Genomic DNA, 6,000 nt, shown 5'->3' with positions numbered 1-6,000 from the left:
GAGTCTCGCTCGGGATCAGGGAGAGACTCGCGAGGGATCAGGGAGAAACTCGCGAGGGATCAGGAAGAGACTCACTAGGGATCAGGGAGAGACTCGCTAGGGATCATTGAGAATCTTGCCATAGATCAGGAAGAGATTCACGAGGGATCAGGGAGAGACTCGCTAGAGATCAGGAAGAGTCTCGCTAGGGATCAGGGAGAAACTTGCGAGGGATCAGGAAGAGACTCGCTAGGGATCAGCGAGAGTGTCGCTAGGGATGAGGGAGAGACTCGCTCAGCAGAAGGAGATACTCGCTAGGGATCAGAGAGAGACTCGCTCGGGATCAGAGAGCGACTCGCTATGGATCAGGGAGAGACTCGCTAGGGATTAGCGAGAGACTCGCTAGGGATCAGGGAGAGACTCGCTAGGGATCAGGGAGAGACTCGCCAGGAATCAGGAGAGACTCGCTAGGGAACAGGGAGAGACTTACTGGGGCAGGGAGAGACTAACTGGGGGCAGGGAGAGACGCACTGGTGTCAGGGAGAGACACACTGGGGTCAGGGAGAGACTCACTGGGGTCAGGGAGAGACTCACTGGGGTCAGGGAGGGACTCACTGGGGTAGCGAGAGACTAACTGGGGGCAGGGAGAGACTCACTGGGGTCAGGGAGAGACTCACTGGGGTCAGGGAGAGACTCACTGGGGTCTGGGAGAGACTCACTGGGGTAGGGAGAGACTCACTGGGGGCAGGGAGAGACTCACTGGGGTCAGGGAGAGACTCACTGGGGTCAGGGAGAGACTCACTGGGGGCAAGGAGAGACTCACTGGGGTCAGGGAGAGACTAACGGTGCAAGGGAGGGAATTTAAGAATTATAGGCTTTGTGTCCTTCCCCAACTCTGCGCTCCCACTCTCTTGGGGTTAGATTTCCAGTGTAATCTCCAGAGCCTAACGGTCCAATTCGACGGCCCAATACCCCCCACTCACTATCTTCAGCCTCGCCACCCTCAAGGTTGAACCGCCTTCCTTGTTTGTTCACCTCACCCCGGATTGCAAACCCGTCGCCACTAGGAACAGACGATACAGCGCCCTGGATCGTATGTTCATCCGGTCTGAGGTCCAGCGGCTGCTGAAGGAAGGCATAATCCAGGCCAGCAATAGTCCCTGGAGAGCCGAGGTGGTTGTTGTGAAGACCGGGGAAAAGCAGAGGATGGTCGTAGACTATAGTCAGACCATCAATAGGTACACGCAGCTCGTTGTGTACCCTCTCTCCCGCATATCCGACCTGGTCAATCGGATTGCACAATACAAGGTCTTTTCCACCGCGGACCTCAAGTCCGCATACCACCAGCTCCCCATCCGCCCGAGTGACCGCAAGTACACGGCCTTCGAGGCAGACGGGCGGCTCTACCACTTTTTAAGGGTCTCATTCGGCGTCACAACGGAGTCTCGGTCTTCCAACGGGAGATGGACCGAATGGTTGACCAGCACGGGTTGCGGACCACGTTCCCATACCTCGACAATGTAACCATCTGCGGCCATGGCCAGCAGGACCACGACGCCAACCTCCAAAAATTCCTCCAGACCGCTAACGCACTGAACCTCACCTATAACGAGGAAAAATGCGTTTTTAGCACCAACTGTCTGGCCATCCTGGGATACGTAGTGCGCAATGGGGTTATAGGCCCCGACACCGAACGCATGTGCCCCCTTACGAAATTTCCCCTCCCCCACTGCTCCAAAGCCCTGAAACGCTGCCTGGGCTTCTTTTTGAATTACGCCCAGTGGGTTCCCCAGTACGCAGCCAAGGCCCACCCGTTAATCCAGTCCACTACCTTCCCCCTGTCGACAGAGGCCTGCCAGGCCTTCAGCCGCATCAAAGCGGATATCGCAAAGGCCACGATGCGCGCCATCGACGAGTCCCTCCCCTTCCAGGTCGAGAGCGACACATCCGATGAAGCTCTGGCGGCCACTCTCAACCAAGCGGGCAGACCCGTGGCCTTTTTCTCCCGGCTCCTCCACGCCTCAGAAATCCGCCACTCCTCAGTGGAATAGGAAGCCCAAGCCATAGTGGAAACCGTGCGACATTGAAGGCATTATATGGCCGGCAGGAGATTCACTCTCCTCACTGACCAACGGTCGATAGCCTTTATGTTCGATAATGCGCAGCGGGGCAAAATTAAGAATGACAAGATCTTGAGGAGGAGGATTGAGCTCTCCACCTATAACTATGAGATCTTGTATCGTCCTGGAAAGCTGAACGAGCTGTCCGATGCCCTATCCCGCGGCACATGTGCCAACGCACAAGTAGACCGCCTCCAAGCCCTCCACGAGGACCTCTGCCACCTGGGGGTCACTCGATTCTACCATTTTGTGAAGTCCCGCTACCTCCCCTACTCTGTTGAGGAGGACCGTACAGCCACCAGGAACTGCCAAATCTGCGCAGAGTGCAAACCGCACTTTTTCAGGCCAGATAGAGCGCACCTGATAAAGGCTTCCCGTCCCTTTGAACTCCTCAGTTTGGATTTCAAAGGCCCCCTCCCCTCCACCGACCGCAACGCATACTTCCTGAACGTGGTGGACGAGTACTCCCGTTTCCCCTTCACCATCCCCTGCCCTGACATGACAGCGGCCACAGTCATTAAAGCCCTCGGCACCATCTTTACAGTGTTCGGTTTCCCCACCTACATCCATAGCGACAGGGGGTCCTCCTTCATGAGAGACGAACTGCGTCAGTTCCTGCCCAGCAAGGGCATTGCCTCGAGCAGGACGACCAGCTACAACACCGGGGGAACGGTCAGGTAGAGAGGGAGAACGGTACGGTCTGGAAGACTGTCCTACTGGCCCTACGGTCCAGAAATCTCCCAGTTTCCCGGTGGCAGGAAGTCCTCCCGGATGCCCTTCACTCCACCCGGTCGCTGCTGTGTACCACCACTAACCAAACGCCTCACGAGCGCCTCCTTGTCTTCCCTAGAAAGTCCTCCTCCGGAACGTCGCTGCCAACCTGGCTGGCAGCCCCAGGACCCATCTTGCTCCGAAAACATGTGCGGGCGCACAAATCGGACCCGTTGGTCGAGAGGGTTCACCTTCTCCACGCAAACCCTCAGTACGCCTACGTGGCGTACCCCGACGGCCGACAGGACACTGTCTCCCTACGGGACCTGGCGCCTGCCGGAAACACACACACACTCCCAACACCGATCACCCCCTCCCTGCCACCGGCACACCCCATGACCGCTCCCTTCCCGGGTGGATCGGTCCTCCTCCCTTGCCCGTCCAGGAGTAAAGAAACAGGGACGAACAATGCAATGCTCCCAGAGACGACAGTGCCCGAGCCAGCACCTGCACCACCACCGGGGCTGAGGCGATCGACAAGGACGATCAGGGCACCCGCTCGACTCGTGGAATCCGCGTGACACAAACAAAACGTGTAAATAATTCTGACAACCTGTACATAGTTAACTGTTGGGCTAAATGCATAGCCACTGTACGAAATTAGTTCCAGGACCAGCTTTGTAAACCCCTACCACCATGCGAACCACCACCCCGCCGGGTACTTTTTTGACAAGGGGTGAATGTGGTGGTATGTATTAGGGGTAGTACGGTACCTGTGAAGCCGAGAGGTTATTGGCTGACAGGTCCCGGGTCCTGGTTGGATCTGCCGCCTGATGGCTCCGCCCAGAAGGCAGAGCATAAGAGCTCGAGTTCTCCCAGCAGCCGCATTCTGTAACTGAGCTGCTGGGGAACAAGTCTTGCTTAATAAAGCCTCAACTGATTTAATCACTTCTCGACTTGAGTGAGTAATTGTTGCGCTACATGGGGTCAGGGAGAAACTCATTGGGGGCAGGGAGAAACTCACTGGGGGTAGAGAGAGACTCATTGGGGTCAGGGAGAGACTCGTTGGGGATCAGGGAGAGACTCGCTGGGGTCAGGGAGAGACTCACTGGGGGCAGGGAGAGACTCACTGAGGGCAGGGAGAGACTCACTGGGGGCAGGGAGAGACTCACTGGGGCAGGGAGTGACTCACTGGGATTCAGGGAGAGACTCAGTGGAAACTTGCTCGGGATCAGCAGCTAGAGTCGTTCGGGAACATAATTCTAATTTAAACATGAATTGTTATGGGAAAATCTTATTCAATTAGCATTGAGCGTAATGGCGCCAAGGACACGGTTGCGATCCCTGCTCCAGGTCACTGTCTGTGTGGGGTTTCATCCCTACAACCCAAAGATGTGCAGGGTAGGTGGATTGGATATGTTAAATTGTCCCTTAATTGGACAAAAAGAATTGGGTACTCTAAATTCATAAAACAAAATTGACATATTCTCCAGAAAGATTTTCTAAGTGTGGTAGCGAGCGGGAATTGCCGCGAGCTTCCCGCCGCTTGGCCCAGTGAGGCCACCAACGCTATTCAACGGAAATTGGTCCATTTAACAAGCTTCTCACTGTAAATGAAGGCTCGCCAGCCAATTCGCTGTGGCTGCGCTCGCCAGCCCCCCACTAACAAGGTCGTGCAAAACCTAAACAGCTCTTGCACAGCCAGCCCCAGTCAGCTCGCAGACATGACGCCGAGAAGACCGGCCGCAAGATTCGGCAATGCGGAGCTGGCGAGGTTGCTAGATGCGATCGAGGCCAGAAAGGATGACCTGTTTCCTGAAGGTCCTGGAGGGTGAGCCACAGGGCAGCCAGTGCCACCTGGGATGAAGTTACAGTGGCTATAATCCCGGGATGTGTGACCAGGAGGAATGGCCTCCAGGCCATAAGAAGGTCAACGATCTACACCAGGCAGCACGGGTAATACCAACGCCCACCCACCCCCCTCCTGAGACCTTGCTGCCCCCACACGAGCATCCAACCCCCCAACCCTCCATGCATCACTGAACTCTCCCTTCACGCCCCCATCCATTCAACCCCCGCCCCAATCCTTCCTTAACACCCCCCCTCGCACCACTGTGAACCACGGGTGTGGCTAACAATGCCCTCTCTGTGTCTCCGTAGGAGAAGGTCTTGCACAATTACCGGGAGAGGTCCCAGAATAGCGAAGGCGTGCCGGATGTAAGAATGCTCACCACCTTCAAGGAATGGTCCCTGGAAGTGACTGGGTTGGCCGAGGACAGAGCGCTCATCAATGCGGAGGTCGACGGAAGCGGCAGAGGTGAGGATCCACCGGGCCCCACCCGGAGGACATGTCAAATGTGAGTTGTTATTGCCTTACTGACTGACCCATCCATCCTACTGAGCACATGACCATTCTCCCGCAGGTCCTCCTGCCAACAGCGCTGGCCCATCCCGGGTGGGTCTCTCTACAGCCTCCCAGGAGAACACCTCAGAGGGGAGTTCCGTGGAAGACACGATCAATGTGTCATAGCTGTCAACCCTACCAACCGTCAGCACAGAGACACACACCTTGGTGGGAAACATTACTGGTAAGGCTTCTGGGGCACAATCTGGTGAGCACCACACTGTCACTGATGCATATCAGGTGGAGGCAGGAACCCTAAGGCAAGACAACGGTCGGAGGTCTGCTGGATCCCATGACCCAGCTGGGTCCCAACCTGATACTGCGCCTGTGGTACAGGGTTACCCAGAGTTGATGGAGACAATATGGGTGCGGCTAGAACATTCAGAGGGAGATGTCAGCATCACTCCAGCAGGTCCATAGCCGATTGGAGGAGTCCCACAGGCTACGAGAGCTGGAGATGTCGCCGGCAATGCGTGGCACCGAGGCCAACACTGTGCGGTGACCGCAGTGGAGAACCTGTTGAGCGACATCGGCACCATTAGTGAAGGTGGGGATTTGGCCCAGTGCCAGGCTGACCTGACATGTCCCTCTCTCAGACTGGAATGGCCGAAGCACTGCGGAGCTTGTCCAAGTCACAGGTGGACATTGCCAAGGCATCAAGACCTTGGTGCAGACATTGGGTAGCCGCCAGGGCTGACAGAGCCAGATGATGCAGGGGCAGCCAGGGTTCAAAACAGTTGCCCCTCTGTCCCCAGGTGAACCCCAGGACCCTATGAGCACTGAGCC

Source organism: Scyliorhinus torazame, chromosome 21, assembly GCF_047496885.1.
Source record: "Scyliorhinus torazame isolate Kashiwa2021f chromosome 21, sScyTor2.1, whole genome shotgun sequence".
Classification (NCBI taxonomy): Eukaryota; Metazoa; Chordata; class Chondrichthyes; order Carcharhiniformes; family Scyliorhinidae; genus Scyliorhinus; species Scyliorhinus torazame.
This window is presented reverse-complemented; position numbering follows the sequence as displayed.